The 16,821-nt window shown below is 53.1% G+C and overlaps 1 protein-coding gene across 14 annotated transcripts in view; it reads left to right on the top strand.

Moving 5' to 3' along the window:
- CSNK1E (casein kinase 1 epsilon) overlaps positions 1 to 16,821 on the top strand; it is a 46,204-nt gene that overhangs the window by 3,969 nt on the left and 25,414 nt on the right. For 2 of the 14 annotated variants that reach the window (XM_063603298.1, XM_063603290.1), the window contains exon 1: positions 15,900 to 16,271. The exons of 2 other annotated variants lie outside the window; for them this stretch is intronic. The gene's annotated coding sequence lies outside the window, so the exon portion shown is untranslated. Of the gene's footprint in view, positions 1 to 15,500; positions 15,768 to 15,899; positions 16,272 to 16,821 lie in introns of those variants that run through there. 10 more of the 14 variants (XM_034948833.4, XM_063603289.1, XM_034948835.3 and 7 more) reach the window with 10 other exon arrangements.

The raw sequence follows: 16,821 nt of genomic DNA, 5'->3' as shown, positions 1-16,821 counted from the left end.
CCCAGGCGAGTCTCCCACCTCAGCCTCCCAAGTAGCTGAGGCCATGGGCATGCACCACCATGCCCGACTAATTTTTTTTATTTTTGTAGAGAGAGAGTCCCCTATGTTCCCAAGCCTGATCTTGAACTCCTGGGCTCAAGTGATCATCCTGCCTCGGCCTCCCAAAGTGTTGGGATTACAGGCGTGAGTCACTGCGCCAGCCTCAAGTAATCTTTATCATTGCTGCCCCTCAAGTGAGAACTCGTTCCAGGGGTCTCCAACACTAATGCAAACTGTGGTTGCATACCCCATCTGGGAAAATGTTTTTGATCTGCAGGACTACATATGAAAGGAAACAAAATAAAGACTGAAAAAAAACCCACAAAAATATTTTTGAGCATTCATTTTGTATTTAATTGTATATTTAGTATTTATAACTTAGGTATATGTGTTCTGCTGTGTTCATAAGCGCATTATAAAACATACATTAGGGGCTGGGAACAGTGGCTCATGCCTGTAATCCCTGCACTTTGAGAGGCTGAGGCGGGCTGCTCACTTGAGGCCAGAAGTTTGAGACCAGCCTGGCCTACATGGCAAAAACCCATCTCTACTGAAAATACAAAAATTGGCCAGGCGTGGTGGCTTATGCCTGTAATCCCAGCACTTTGGGAGGCCGAGGTGGGTGAATCACCTGAGGCCAGGAGTTCGAGATCAGCCTGGCCAACATGGCAAAACCTCATCTCTACTAAAAATACAAAAATTAGCCGGGCATGGTGGCTTGCGCCTGTAGTCCCAGCTACTCGGGAGGCTGAGGCAGGAGAATTGCTTGAATCCGGGAGGCGCGGGTTGCAGTAAGCTGAGATCGCGCCACTGCACTCCAGCCTAGGAGACAGAGCCAGACTCCGTCTCAAAAAAAAAAAGAAAAAAAAAATTAGCCAGGCGTGGTGGCACAGGCCTATAGTCCCAGCTACTCGGGAGGCTGAGGCATGAGAATTGCTTGAACCTAGGAGGCAGAGGTTGCAGTGAGCAGAGATAGAGCCACTGCACTCTAGCCTGGGCAACAGAGCAAGACTCTTCTCAAAAAATAAATAAATTTTTAAAAACCTACATTGAAGTAGAATATTTAGCAGGCTCAGATTAAAAACTAAAGAATACAAATTCTGATTTTTTTTCTTCTTACACCCCACTGGGTTAGTTAGTGAACCTGATGGGGTGCAGACATCTGCCTGGGAGTCAGCTACCTTAACGGTCACCAGAATCCCTGTGCTTCTGGAGTGGTGATCGGACTTGTGGTGTCCTGAGAGGGGTGCCCAGTTACCATGCATTGAGGGAGACAAAGGCAGAAGGTGCCCAGTCCCCAAGGCAGGGTGAGGCTCCAGGCTAGGTCTGGAGAGGAAAACAGAAGTTCTTCCTAAGCGATTTTTTTTTTGAGATGGAGTCTCACTCTGTCACCCAGGCAGCTAGAGTGCAGTGGTGTGATCTTGGCTCACTGCAACCTCTGCCTCCCGGGTTCAAGTGATTCTCCTGGCTCAGCCTCTTGAGTAGCTGGGGCTACAGGCACACGCCACCATTCCCGGCTAATTTTTTGTATTTTTTAGTAGAGATGGGGTTTCACCATCTTGTCCAGGCTGTTCTTGAACTTCTGAGCTCAGGCAATCTGCCCGCCTTGGCCTCCCAAAGTGCTAGGATTACAGGCATGAGCCACCGCGCCTGGCTGGCTTTTTTCCTTTTTTTGAGACGGAGTCTCTGTCTCCCAGGCTGGAGTGCAGTGGCATGATCTTGGCTCACTGCAACCTCTGCCTCCCGGGTTCAAGCAATTCTCCTTTCTCAGTCACCCAAGTAGCTGGGACTACAGGAGTGAGCCACCGTACCCAGCTAATTTTTTTTTTTTTTTTTTTTTTTGAGACGGAGTCTCGCTCTCTCTCCCAGTCTGGAGTGCAGTGGCGCGATCTCGGCTCACTGCAAGCTCTGCCTCCTGGGTTCATGCCATTCTCCTGCCTCAGCCTTCCGAGTAACTGGGACTACAGGCGCCCGCCCCCACACCCTGCTAATTTTTTGTATTTTTAGTAGAGACGGGGTTTCACTGTGTTAGCCAGGTTGGTCTTGATCTCCTGACCTCGTGATCCACCCGCCTCGGCCTCCCAAAGTGCTGGGATTACAGGCTCAAGCCACCGTGCCCAGCCTTTTTTTTTTTTTTTTTTTTTTTTTGAGATGGAGTTTTGGTCTTTCACCAGGCTGGAGTGAAGTGGCGCAATCTTGGCTCACTGCAACCTCCACCCTCTGGTTTCAAGCGATTCTCCTGCCTCAGCCTCCTGAGTAGCTGGGATTATAGGTGCCCGTCACCATGCCAGGCTAATTTTTGTATTTTTTTTTAGTAGAGATGGGGCTTTGCCATGTTGGCCAGGCTGGTCTCGAACTCCTGACCTCAAGTGATCCACCCGCTTCGGCCTCCCAAAGTGCTAGGATTACAGGCGTGAGCCACCGTGCCTGGCCAATTTTTTTTTTTTGGACGGAGTCTTGTTCTGTCACCCAGGCTGGAGTGCAGTGGCACAATCTCGGCTCACTGCAGCCTCTGCCTCTGGGGTTCAAGTGATTCTTCTGCCTCAGCCTCCTAAGTAGCTGGGAGTACAGGTACGTACCACCATGCCCAGCTAATTTTTTGTGTTTTTAGTAGAGACAGGGTTTAACCATGTTAGCTAGGATGGTCTTGATCTCCTGATCTCGTGATCTGCCCACCCCGGCCTCCCAAACTGCTGGAATTACAGGCGTGAGCCACTGCGCCAGGCCCTTCCTAACTTTTATGCATTATTTGGTCAGATTCTCTTAAACTCTCTGAGCCTCGGGTTTCCTCCTTTTTTTTTTTTTTTTTTGACAGGATCTTATTCTGTTGCCCCGGCTGGAGTGCAGTGGCATGATCTTGGCTCATTGCAGCCTCGATCTCCTGGCCTCAAGCGATCCTTTCTCCTCAGCCTCCTGAGTAGCTGGGACCATAGGCATGTGCCACCATGCCCAGCTAATTTTTTTATTTTTTGAATAGAGACAGGGTCTCCCTTGTTGCCTGAACTGATCTTGAACTCCTTGTGAACCTCAGGTTTCTACCTGCAAAATGGGCAGGGTGATCTCCAGCTCACAGGATTCCTGTGGCATTTATTAAACCAGATTCAGTGCTGAGTACCCAGTGGGGAGCCTGCACGCTGTCCATCCAGTAAATCCTAGTTTTTTTCTCTCCTCTTGTCCATGAGCAAAACTCTAAGCTGTTCTGAGCAAAGCCATTGGCTAAATCTCCTAGTCAGCTCCTAGGATTAGAGATCCTCTTACCTCTCCCGTCCTCTTCAGCCTTCTCCCCTGAGGGAGGCCTGGGTGCCATTTGACTGGTCTCCCCACAGTGGGCCCCTCCCACCCCCAAATATCCGAGGTTCCTACCGTTCAGCTATTGCTCAGGGCTGTTCCTTCCCCCAGCCAACCACCATCCAGATCCCCCCTACATTTATTTATTTATTTATTTATTTATTTATTTATTTATTTATTTAATTTGTTTATTTTTTATTGAGACTGAGTCTTGCTCTGTCACCCAGGCAGGAGTGCAGTGGCACAATCTTGGCTCACTGCAACCTCTGCCTCCCTGGTTCAAGTGATTGTCCTGCCTCAGCCTCCCGGGTAGCTGGGAGTACAGGTGCGTGCCACCACGCCCGGTTAATTTTTTGTATTTTTAGTAGAGACCGGATTTCACCACGTTAGCCAGGATGGTCTCCATCTCCTGACTTCATGATCCGCCCACCTTGGCCTCCCAAAGTGCTGGGATTACAGGCGTGAGCCACCATGCCCGGCCTACTTTTTTTTTTTTTTTTTTTTAGCCAGAGTCTCACTCTGTCACCCAGGCTGGAATGCAGTGGTGTGATCATGGCTCACTGCAACCTCTGCCTCCCAGATTTAAGTGATTCTCATGCCTCAGCCTCCTGAGTAGCTGAGATTACAGGCATGCACCACTACCATGCCTGGTTAATTTTTTTGTATTTTTAGTAGAGATGAGGTTTCACCGTGTTAGCCAGGCTGGTCTTGAACTCCTGGCCTCAAGCAATCTGCCTGCCTTGGCCTCCCAAAATGTTGGGATTACAGGTGTGAGCCGCCACGCCCGACACCCATCTACCTTTTTTTTTTTTTTTTTTTTGAGATGGAGTTTCTCTCTTGTTGCCCATGCTCGAGTACAGTGGCGTGATCTCGGCTCAGTGCAACCTCAGGCTGGACTGCAATGGCATGATCTTGGCTCACTGCAATCTCCACTTCCTAGGTTCAAGCGATTCTCCTTCCTCAGCCTCCCGAGTAGCTGGGATTACAGGCGCCCGCCACCATGCCTGGCTAATTTTTTGTATTTTTAGTAGAGACGGGGTTTCTCCATGTTGGTCAGGCTGGTCTTGAACTCCTGAGCTCAGGTAATCTGCCCGCCTTGGCCTCCCAAAGTGCTGGGGTTACAGGCGTGAGCCACCGTGCCCGGCATCCCACCTACTTTCAAGTCCTGCCTCCTCCCTTCCACCCCCGTGTCAACTTCAGAATTTCTCTATAGACAGGGCTTAGGGAGACAGTCTGATGGCAGGGGAAGGAGGGGTCGGAGACTTGTCTCAATGCTGTATTTGTGTAGCACTTCACATAAAATTACAAGAATAGCAACTGCCCACATCACAAAATGCCCAGGGCGAAGGGGAGACGGCTGCTCGCCAGCCATTGGCACCACCACTGCCCCCAGACACTGACTTTCCTGTGGCGGTCACTGTCTAGCGTATTCTCTCAATACTGTAGGTCCCTCTTTTTTCTTGTGTCTATTCAGCCTCTCCTGTCGGATCGTCAGCTCCTGGCAAGCTGGGGCCAGCGCAGACCTCTGAGGCCCTGCAAGGAGTTGGCATCAGGAAATGCTTGTGGGTGAACGTGTGATGTGGCAGGATGATGAGTCGCACCAACTATGCCGAGCGAGGAGCGCTGCTGTGGGCATCGGGATTATTAGTCGCAGCAATCATCCTCATTCCCGGAGCCCAGCTAATGAGTGGTTGTGTGAGCTGGGAACGGGAAGCCCTGGCTTCTCAGAGGACAGAAGGAGCAGGTTTGGGCGCTGGTTGACTGCAGCACAAACAAGGGATGTTGTGATGAGCAGAGGGGTCAGAGGAGCCCATAGGGCCGGGGGTGACAGGCCAAGCTGAGGGAAGGAAGCAGGCAGAGGTGAGCTGGAGGCCGGGCACGGGTGGCCCTTTGGGGATGCCGAGGATTTATGTAGTGCTCCCTGCTCCTGGGGACACGTGACAGGCGCTCCTGGCTCCTCTGGGAGTTGCAACAGCACAGGGAATGCTGAGTGGAGCAGGAGGACAGACGGCCCCAGCAGAGCAGGAGGACAGAGGGCCCCAGCAGAGCAGGAGGACAGGCAGCCACCATGAGAAGGGATGGGTGGTGCAAGGTGGCCCTGAGGGAGGGCTGTTAGGGAACATCTGGCTCAGGATGGAAAGTGTCAGGCCCTGCCTTCACCCCCGAGATCACACACACAACATCACCATTGCACAAGTATTTACAGGGCACCCATGACCAGTTGGGTACCCACAGGAGCACCTATGGGAGATTTCTCTGTCTTGGAGAGACTCTAAGAGCATTAAAAATGAACAAGTTAATGTTTCAGCCAGTCATAAGCACCATGAAGAAGATAAAGCAGCTGGCCAGGCACGGTGGCTCACACCTGTAATCCCAGCACTTTGGAAGGCTGAGGCGGGCGGATCACGAGGTCAGGAGTTCCAGACCAGCCTGACCAATATGGTGAAACCCCGTCTCCACTAAAAATACAAACATTAGCTGGGCGTGGTGGTGCGCGCCTATAATCCCAGCTACTCAAGAGGCTGAGGCAGGAGCATCGCTTGAACCTGGGAGGCGGAGGTTGTAGTGAGCCAAGATCACGCCACTGCACTCCAGCCTGGCGACAGACTGACTCCGTATCAAAAAAAAAAAAAAAAAAAAAAGCAGGATATCCCCAGTACAGGAAGGACAGAGGGGAAGGAAGCCCACTGAAGACCAATCAAGGAGGGCTTCTGTGCAGAGGTGACTTTTGAGTTGTGATCTGAGCCCTGAGTAGGAGGCAGTCATGGAGGATTTGGGGAGATCATTGTAGGCAGAGGAACAGCCAGGCAAAGGCCCTGAGGCATGGTGAGATGACAGACAGTGAGGGAGGGAGAGTGAGGTTTGAAATGGGGTCTGAGGCAGGCAGGGGCTAGATCATAGCAGGCCCTGGGAAAGAATGTGAATTTCATGCTAAGGGAAGAAGGAGCCACTGGTGTATTTTCAGTAGCCACAGTCAGATCTCAGTGGTTAACAGGCCACTGTAGTAGCCAAGTGGAAGACACACGTGGTGAGAGTGGCTGGGTTCAGAATCCAGTTGGAAGGTAGAGCTCATGGCAGCTGCTCAGGTTTTGAATATGGGGGTAAGGGGTGCGGGGAGAGCCGTTTCCCACTGAGCCCAGATTTGTCACCTCAAGGTCTTTCTCAGCTTAGTGCCCGGGATGTGGAGTGTAGGGTCCTTGCCCATCCAGCCCTGCCCTTAGCTTCAGCTGGGGAGACTGAGAGCTTTAGCACTCACTTTGTCCAGCTCCTCAGAGAAGGGCTGTGGATTCTCCAAGGTCGCGCTGAAATTCAGACTGACCAGGGACCAAACCCAGACCTTGCTACCCTGCCCTGCTGCCTCTCCGCTGAAGATGGAAGAGGAGGGAGGAAGCCCTGGCAGGAGTGACCTGACCGGGCACGGCCCAGTGGTGAGGTTCCCTGGAAGAAGTGCCTGAAAAGAGAGCCTGGGGCCAAAGCTGTGCCCTGGGAATAGTGAGGGGTGGGTAGGATGTCATGGAAGGGTCTGGGGACAAAGAGCCAAGGCCTAGCTGGGTAAGGAGAGGAGAGTGCCCCAGGACAGCATGTTCAGGCTGGCAGGGCTGGGGGCGGGGGAACCTCTGGAGCCTGTGGGCCACAGACTCTCCATGAACAGGGCCTGAAAAGGGGAGGACCCTGAGAAGCTTCCCACAGGGGCCTTCGAGAGCCAAGACCAAGATGGGCAAGGCTAGCAGCTCCCCTGGGCCCAACTAGGTTTGCATATCTCCAACTCCCACCGTAGAAGGGGCTAGCGGTGGCCCCTCCAGAGGAAGGGTGACAAAAGGAAAGGAGAGGCGGGGGATACAGCCTGCAGGGCTCAGGTGCTCAGAGAAGCCCAAGTCAGGAGCCCTGCATTGAACTCTGCTCGGCTCCTAAGAATAGCAACATTGTAATGTAAGCATCTTCCTCTTACTCAGGGCTGCTTCTGGGCTACATTGTTTTTGTGATTTATATTATCCCCATTTTACAAATGAGACTCAAGAATTTTAGGAACTTGCCTAGTGTCACACTGTTACAAAATGGGAGGATACTATTTGTTTTTTTGTTTTGGAGACAGAGGAGTCTCCCTCTATTGCTCTATCGCCCAGGCTGGAGTGCAGTGGTGCGATCTCAGCTCACTGCAACCTCCACATCCTGGGTTTAAGGAATTCTCCTGCCTCCCAAGTAGCTGGGACTACAGTCACCACCACCATACCATGCCAGGCTAGTTTTTTATTTTTTATTTTTTAATTTTTTTTTTTTTTTGTATTTTTAGTAGAGACAGGGTTTCACCATGTTGGCCAGGCTGGTCTCGAACTCCTGAGCTCAGGCAATCCACCCACCCTGGCCTCACAAAGTGCTGGGATTACAGGCATGAGCCACGGTGCCTGGCTGCAGAATACTATTTGAAGCTAGCTTCTTTTTTGTTGTTGTTTTTGTTTTTTTTGATACAGAGTCTTGCTCTGTCACCCAGTCTGCAGTGCAATAGCGGGATCTCGGCTCACTGCAACCTCCATCTCCCAGGTTCAGGTGTTCTCCTGCCTCAGCCTCCCGAGTAGCTGGGATGACAGGCGCACGCCACCATGCCCAGCTAATTTTTGTGTTTTTAGTAGAGACAGGGTTTCTCCATGTTGGCCAGGCTAGTCTCGAACTCCTGACCTCAGGTGATCCGTCTGCCTCAGCCTCCCAAAGTGCTAGGATTACAGGTGTGAGCCACTGTGCCTGGTCGCAGAATGCTATTTGAAGCTAGCTCCTTAACCATGTGGAGCTGCCATCACATGCTGCCTGTGACCTTGGACAAGGCTAATTTCTTCATTGGGCCTCAGTGTCTCTATCTGTAAAACAGTGGAGGGGGGCCAGGTATGATGGCTCACGCCTTCAATCCTAGCACTTTGGGAGGCTGATGGGGGAGGATCACTTGAGGGCAGGAATTCGAGAACAGCTCAAACAATGTAGTGACCCCATTTGGGCAACATAGAAACCCTGTCTCTATAAAACAACAAACAAAATTAGCCTGTGGCTGGGCGCAGTGGCTCACGCCTGTAATCCCAGCACTTTGGGAGGCTGAGGCGGGCGGATCACCTGAGGTCAGGAGTTCGAGATCAGCCTGGGCAACACAGTGAAACCCCGTCTCTACTAAAAAAAATTACAAAATTAGCTGGGTGTGGTGGCACATGCCTGTAATCCCAACTACTTGGGAGGCTGATGCAGGAGAATTGCTTGAACCTGGGAGGCGGAGGATGCGGTGAGCCGAGATCACACCATTGCACTCCAGCCTGGGCAACAAGAGTAAATCTCCCGCTCACCAAAAAACAACAACAACAACAAAAAACAAAATTAGCCTGTGATGGTGGCATACACCTATAGTCCCATCTACTCAGGAGGCTAAGGTGGTAGGATCGCCTGAGTCCAGGATTTCGAGCCTGCAGTGAGCTATGATCATGCCACTAAGTTCCAGCCTGGGTGACAGAGCAAGACCCTGTCTCTAAAAAACAAAGAAACAAACAAAAAATGAAAAAAGCAGTAGAGTGGAATAAATGAAGCTTGTAGCTCTCCCAACTGGAGTCCACAGTTCCTTCTGTAGCGGATGGATTCAGGGGCAGGAGCCTGATGGGGGACACCTAGGACTTTTCTTGAAATCATGTCCACAGCGGGGCATGGTGGCTTACATCTGTAATCCCAGCACTTTGGGAGGCTGAGGCAGGTGGATCACCTGAGGTCAGGAGTTCGAGACCAGCCTGACAAACATGGTGAAACTGCATCTCTACTAAAAATACAAAATTAGCCGGACGTGATGGCACATGCCTGTAATTCCAGCTACTCGGGAGGCTGAGGCAGGAGAATCACTTGAACCTGGGAGGCGGAGGTTGTAGTGAGCCGGGATCGCACCATTGCACTCCAGCCCGGGCAACAAGAATGAAACTCCATCTCAAAAGAAAAAAAGAAATTCTTTCTTTTTTTTTTTTTTTTGAGATGGAGTCTCACTCATCGCCCAGGCTGGAGTGCAGTGGCGCGATCTCAACTCACTACAACCTCCGCCTCCCGGGTTCAAGCGATTCTCCTGTCTCAGCCTCCCAAGTAGCTGGGATTACCAGCGTGAGTCACCACACCTGGCTAATTTTTGTGTTTTTAGTAGAGGCAGGGTTTCACCATGTTGGCCAGGCTGGTCTTGGAACTACTGACCTCAGGTGATCCGCCCACCACAGCCTCCCAAAGTGCTAGAATTACAGGCGTGAGCCACCGCGCCCAGCCAAAAGAAACTATTTCTTCCATTAGCCTGGGAGAGCGGTTAAGGGCACAGACCCTGGCAGGCCACCCCCAGCCCCAGCCCCCGAGGGTGCAGTGAGAGCTGACCTCGTCAGTACAGGCCACGTGTCTCTAAAGAGCCTGGCGAACGGTGGGTGACAGCACTTGGAGTTGGTCAGAGATCAGGAGGCTGTCTCCTCACCGTCCATTCATTCACTCATCCAGCAAATCTTTGTTAAATACCTCCTATGTGCTGGAATAGATCCTAGATATTGGTGATACAGTGGTGCCCAAAATAGCATTAACTCCTTCCCTTTATGCAGCTTAGACCCCAAAGTAAGGAATGCGACAAAAAAATAAAAATTCCCTGCAGAGCATGTTAGATAGTGATGTGGAGTCCCCTACAGAGCATGTTAAATAGTGATACAGGCCAGGAGAAAAAGAGACAGGCAGCAGAGGCCCGGCCCGGCACGGTGTCTCATGCCTGTAATCCCAGCACTTTGGGAGGCCAAGGCGGGTGGATCACCTGAGGTCGGGAGTTCAAGATCAGCCTGACCAACATGGAGAAACCCTGTCTGTACTAAAAATACAAAATTACCCGGGCGTGGTGGCACATGCCTATAATCCCAACTACTCGGGAGGCTGAGGCAGGAGAATCGCTTGAACCCGAGAGGCGGAGGTTGCAGTGAGCCGAGATCGCGGTGAGCCGAGATCACGCCGAGCCGAGATCGCGTCATTGCACTCCAGCCTGGGCAACAAGAGCAAAACTCTATCTCAAAAAACCACCACCAACAACAACAAAAAAATAGAAACAGACAGCAGAGAAGGGGAAGGCAGTGACCCATGGGGGTGGGGTTTTATTATTATTATTATTATTTTATTTTTAGTAGAGACAGGGTTTTCCATGTTGTCCAGGCTGGTCTCGAACTCCTAACCTCGTGATCTGCCTGCCTCGGCCTCCCAAAGTGGTGGGATTACAGGCATGAGCCACCGAGCCTGGCCTATTTTTTTTTTTTTTTTTTTTTTTGAGATGGAATCTTGCTCTGTCATCCAGACGGGAGTTCAGTGGCACGATCTCGGCTCACTGCAACCTCTGCCTCCCAGGCTGAAGCAATTCTCCTGCCTCAGCCTCCCAAGGAGCTGGGATTACGGGCGCACATCTCCACTCCTAGCTAATGTTTGTATTTTAGTAGAGATGGGGTTTCACTATGTTGGCCAGGCTGATCTCAAACTCCTGACCTCAAGTGATCCACCTGCCTCGGCCTCCTAACCAAAGTGCTGGGATTACAGGTGTGAGCCACTGTGCCTGGCCTTTATTATTATTATTTTAAAATTATTTATTTATTTTTATTTTTTGAGACACGGTCTCACTCTTTTTTTTTTTTTTTTTTTTTTTGAGACAAGGTCTCACTCTGCTGTCCAGGCTGGAGTGCAGTGATATGATCAAGGCTCACTGCAGCCTCAACCTCCTTGGGCTCCGGTGATTCTCCCACCTCAACCTCCCAAGTAGCTGGGACTACAGGCATGCACCACCACACCCAGCCACCATGCTCAGCTAATTTTTGTATTTTTTGTAGAGAGAGCATTTCGCCATGTTATCCAGGCTGGTCTCAAACTCCTGAGCTCAAGCAACGCCTGCCTCTGCCTCCCAAAGTTCTGGGATTACAGGCGTGAGGCACCGCCTGTGGCCCAGCGCCAGGATTTTAAATTGGGAGACTGGGCCCAGACGTGGTGGCTCACGCCTGTAATCCCAGCTTTTTGGGAGGCTGAGGTCGATGGATCACCTGAGGTCAGGAGTTTAAGACCAGCCTGGGTAACATGGTGACACCTCCATCTCTACTAAAAATACAAAAATTAGCCAGGTATGGTGGTGGACGCCTGTAATCCCAGCTACTCTGGAGGCTGAGGCAGGAGAATTGCTTGAACCCGGGAGGCGGAGGTTGCAGTGAGCCGAGATCGGGCCACTGCACTCCAGCCTGGGAGACAGAGCCAGACTCTGTCTCAAAAAATAAATAAATAAATAAACTGGGAGACCAGGAGGGCCTACCTCTGAAGGGGACTTGAGAAAGGTGAGAGGTGAGGGGGGTTGGTGCTCTGCGGGAAGAGCGCACCAGGCAGTGGAAACAGCCCCTGCCAAGGCCCTGAGGCCAGAGGTTCATTCCATGGGAGGCCAGTGAGGCTACAGGGCTGTGAGCAAGAAGAAAACTTACAGGAGCTGAGGTCAGGAGAGCCAGGTGCGGGGAGTGGAGGACAGATCCTGGAGGGCCGTTTTCAGGCCAGCCCTTGATGTTTAGTAAATCTATGAGTCCTTAGTCAAGACTGAGATTCCTGGGGCAGGTACTGAAATCTTTCTGGGTTTATCTGCAGCCATATCGTCATTATCTGGGAATTCCAGGGCTGTCCTTGGGATCCCAGCCCAGTGCTCCTGCGTGCCAAGTGGTCTTGAAGGGTCTGCAATAGGGAGCAGGTAAAAAATGTCAGTTTGGGAACACAGTGGCTCACACTTGTAATCACAGCACTTTGGGAGGGCGAGGCAGAAGGGTCACTTGAGCCCAGGAGTTTCAGACCAGTCTGGGCAACACAGTAAGACCCCATCTCTATAAAAAATTTAAAAATTAGCTGGGTGTGGTGGTGCATGCCTGTAGTCCCAGCTACTTGGAAGGCTGAGGCAGGAGGATCGCTTGAGCCCAGGAATTTTAGGCTACAGCGAGGTATGATCCTGCCACTGCACTCCAGCCTGGGTGACAGAGTGAGTCTCTAAAAAAACGACAAAAGCCAGTTTGGAAAGGTGTTGTGAGAGCCACTATTCCTGAACCAATGCAGAGCAGCTGAAACCCAGGGTGGGCCCCTTCGGAGCTGGAAATTCACCCCACACCTATTCTAGCCTGATTTCATCTTCTTGTTGGCTTGCAGAGAAGGTAGCTAGGGGAACTTTGCCACACCCTTGAGTTTTTTGTTTTGTTCTGTTTTTTATTTATTTTTTTGAGACGGAGTCTCGCTCTGTCGCCCAAGCTAGAGTGCAATGGTACGATCTCGGCTCACTGCAACCTCCGCCTCCTGGGTTCAAGCGATTCTCCTGCCTCAGCCTCCCGAGTGGCTGGGATTACAGGTGCCCGCCATCATGCCCAGCTAATTTTTTTGTATTTTTAGTAGAAACGGGGTTTCACCGTGTTGGCCAGGCTGGTCTTGAACTCCTGACCTCAGGTGATCACCCGCCTTGGCCTCTGAAGTGCTGGGATTACAGGGGCGTGCCCGGCCCCACCCTTGGGTTTTAAAGTTAGGAGTTAAATCTGAGAGGAATCACTGTGAACCAAGTCGGAGAGAGAAGTCAGGCTGTGGGGCTGCTGGAACACGTAAGGTTTTTTTTTTCACTTTGGACCAGTCTCCCCTCCTCAGCTGGGTTTTGTGTCATGGTTTGCCTTCCCTTATAGCTTCACTGCAAAGCTCTTTGGAAGGGCCCACAGACAGGTCTTCCAGGGATAGGAAGGACAAGGACTTGGGCCCACAACTCAGGCAGTGGACAACAGCATGTCCTTCCAATGGCGAGGCAGGGAGGCTCCCTAGCAGGCCTGGGGATGAGCCGGGCTCCTCAGCCTGGCTGGCCCAGGGAACTGAGCAGGATCTTAACTGGGGCAGGGGGTGGGGTGGGGGTGCTGGGGTGGGAGGTGTGGTTACAAGTCCTGAATGCAGAGGGGAGAACGTGAACGTGCTGCAGTCAGACCTGGCGATCTGGCTGGGTTAGGAAGGGGCAGGGGGTCTGTTCCAGCCAGGCCCAGTTTAAGGGAGAGGTTGATCTGTGCCCTTAGGCAAGCACTGGGAGGAGCCTGATTCCTTCTCTGAAAGAATACAGTGTAATCTGCTGTTGTTTGAGAGGATTAAATGAGATAACAAATAACCTCCTCTCCCAGGGCTGGTTGCCTTGAAAGTGCTGAAGAAGAGGAGGGCTTTGGGAAGCAGGGCCCAGGTTGGAAGGTTAGGGGTGGTAAGGACTGGAGGACACAGGGGCAGACTTCACCCCCTGCTCAATTGTGCCCAGGCCTCTCTGCCTGGGCTCATGTGAGGAAAGAAACAAAATGGGTGGCAGTGGGGTGGTGCTCAGGCCGGCTGAGAACTTGGGCCCAGAGTTACCGGATCTCCTAATGCCTCCAGAGAAACAGGGAATCTGGATCTGAAATATGAAATCTTCCAGTTTTAAAACTTTGGGGAGTGGCCAGGCATGGTGGCTCACGCCTATAATCCCAGCAGTTTGGGAGGCCAAGGCAGGCGGATCACTTGAGGTCAGGAGTTCCAGCCCAGCCTGGCCAACCCCGTCTCTACTAAAAATACTGTGTGGTCCTGGGCAAAAATTAGCCAGGTGTGGTGGTGCACATCTGTAATTCCAGCTATTCAGGAGGGAGGCTGAGGCTGGAGAATCACTTGAACCCAGGAGGCAGAGGTTGCAGTGAGCCGATATTGAGCCACTGCACTCCAGCCTGAGCAACACGGTGAGACTCTATCTCAAAACCAACAAAAACAAAAAGCAAAAAAAAAAAAAAAAAAACTTTGGGGATTAATTAACAAAACAACAACAGAAAGCACCGCGCAGGCCAAGTAAAGCCCACCACCTGGCTGGTGACCCCCTGCTCTGGCAAAGGTGTCACTGAAGGCAGGCCCTCCTGGGAGGAGGCTTCTCACTCTCCTGCTCTTGGAAATGGGCTCTAGATAGACCCAGTTTCCTGGTGATCGCTGGGAGAACAGAGCTGTCCTGTTGGGCTTTGTGGTCCTGGGCAAAGCCCTTCCCCTCTCTGGGCCAGTTTCCTGGCCGGCGAAAGGACTTAGTCTGTGGGGCTCCTGCCCGTTTGGACACGTGTGTGACTCAGTCCCTCAGCCTCGAGGAGGGAAGATACGGCTATTATAGAAGTGACTCCTCCCAGGAACTGTGCTTCCGGGATTGGACGCAGGGCCTCAGGCATTTTGCGTGTCCACAGTCACAACTGTGTGAATATAGGTGTGTCACAATTGGAAGCTTTGCATGGCTCAGTGTAAATATCATCACTTTAATGACTTTGTTCTGCAACCTTTCATCGCGGCTCTGGGTGCCGGTAGAAGCTTTTATTAATTCTGTGACCTGGGGAGGACAGGGTCCTTCCTCCCATTTGCTGTTTAAGGAAACCCAAGCTCAGAGCTGGGAGGTGACTTGGCTAAACGTGCACCACTCGGAGCCCAGACTCAAGTGTCGGTGCTTTGGTACTTGTGGCACCCCTCCTTCAACAGGGGAGAATGAGGTTGGGATCTGAGGGGTCCTCTCTGTGCCCATCACAGTTTGAGCTTCAGGGAAAAGAAGAAGAGGTCTTTGCCCTTCGTTTTTCCACGGGAGGAGAATGTATGAGCCCAGGCTACCTTTCTGGGCCTTGTGTCGACATCCCTAGCTGTCTCCTCAAATCTCTTGCCCTGAATCAACCTGGCCTGTGTTCTCTGCGGCACTCGGAACCTGGAGGCGGACTGAACCTCCAGCAGTCTAACATCTTTTGCAGTGTCGTGAATAGCCGCCTGTTTTCGCAGGGGCCCAGTGCTCTGCCTGGAGAGGAGAGAGATCCTGGCAGGCGGGGAGAGGAGACTTTGGGTCTAGACCCTCCCCTCCCATCCCCTCACCTCCACTTTTTGTGCGCCCTCCTCTTCCCTCTGCCCCCCCCACCCCGTCTTTTCCACCTGTGCCCTGGACTGCATTAGGGTGTCAGTATCTGTGTGCTCCCCCACCCCCACGCGTAAGCCCGCGCGCCTGCACTGAGGCTGGGGAACTGCGTCTCGCAGCTGCGGCCCCCAGCGCGGAGGGCGCGGGCCCTTTAAATCCTCCGGGGCGGCGGCGGCGGGCCGGGGATGACATCAGCGGGCGGGCCCGGGGCTCAATGGGAGCCGGCGGGCGCGCGCGGTGCGAGAGCGCGCGAGCCGGCGGCGGGGGCGGGCGGGCAGGAGGCCGGGAGGAGGGAGGCGGTGGCGGCGGCGGCGGCGAGAGCCCAGAGCCAGAGCCCAGCCGGGGCCGAGCGGAGCGCGGCGGCGGCGGCGGCGGCGGCGGCGGCTGGGCCGGGAGAGGCTGGCGCGCCGGGCGGCTCCGCGAATCCTCCGGCATCCGCCCCGGCGGGCCGCCCCCGCCCGCGGCAGCCCCCCGAGCAGTGGCCCGGCATCGGCGCCTTCCCGGCGGGGTAAATATTGGGGGGCCGCGGGCCCGCGGAGGGGTGCAAACCTGGGGGGAATCGGGCTCCCTCAGCCTCTTTGTTTTTGCTGGAGAGGGAGGGAAGGGAGGGCAGACACACGCGCGTTCGCGCTGGGGTGTAGGGGGGGCAGCCCGGGCGCCGCCCGCTCGGCCCGGCGAGGACAAAGGCGCGGCTGGGGACGAGGAGGAGGGGGCCTGTTATTTTGCAGGCTCGCGGGGGAGGCCCCCCGGCCGGCCTGCCTCCGCTTCCCCCCGCTGGACCCTCCGAGGCTCCGGCCGGCCAGGCGGCCACTCCGGCTGTGATTCGGGGACGCTGAGGGAGGGGGCTTGGGGTGCTGGGCGCCGGATACTGTTGATTCGGGCCCGCGTAAGGGTTTCATCGGACAATCACCGGCGCCCCCTGCTCTCCCGGCCCCGGCGCCCGGACCTGGGGGTTCGCAAGGCTGCGCCCGCTCGTTGGATGACGGGCGTTTGGGGGTCCTAAGGTGAAGAGGTGTGTGGTCACCAGGCCACTGATTTGTTTTTCTTTGTGGAGAGAAAGAAAGGGGTGGGGGTTATTTGTCGGATCGGATTCTCCCATTTTTGTGTGAGAGATTGATGTCTTGCAAGTCTCTAAGGAACGCAAAACAGTGTCTGGGTGTCGTTAGAGGATTCCCAAGCTCTTCTTAATACCCTAACTCGAAGTGGGGTGAGCCCCCTCCCCAAGTTTTCGCTTAGTTTTCTTGCATATTTTCTTCTTGGCATAGCCTCCTTCCTGGAGAAGGATTTGGAGAGAGGAGAAGGGGACACAAGTGTCTCAAGTTGCTTCCAAGCAATGCCTGTGTTTGGGTCTCCTTTGCCTTCGTTTCTATGATGTCCCTTCAATTTTTATTTTAATCGTCCGAGGGACAAGGGCCCCGGCTCAGGGGTAGGCGATGGTGGTCGGGGAGTAAGAAGCACTGCCCGTGTGCCATGCTGGTTGGTAGTTTGTCTAATTTTTTTAACCTGCTGAAACTCTTGAACCTTTATATCCACTTTTCCCCCCACTTTGTTTATCTCCCCCC

This window comes from Pan paniscus, chromosome 23 (genome assembly GCF_029289425.2).
Source record: "Pan paniscus chromosome 23, NHGRI_mPanPan1-v2.0_pri, whole genome shotgun sequence".
Classification (NCBI taxonomy): Eukaryota; Metazoa; Chordata; class Mammalia; order Primates; family Hominidae; genus Pan; species Pan paniscus.
The sequence above is the reverse complement of the archived record's forward strand: the minus strand, read 5'-3'. Positions and strand labels throughout refer to the sequence as shown.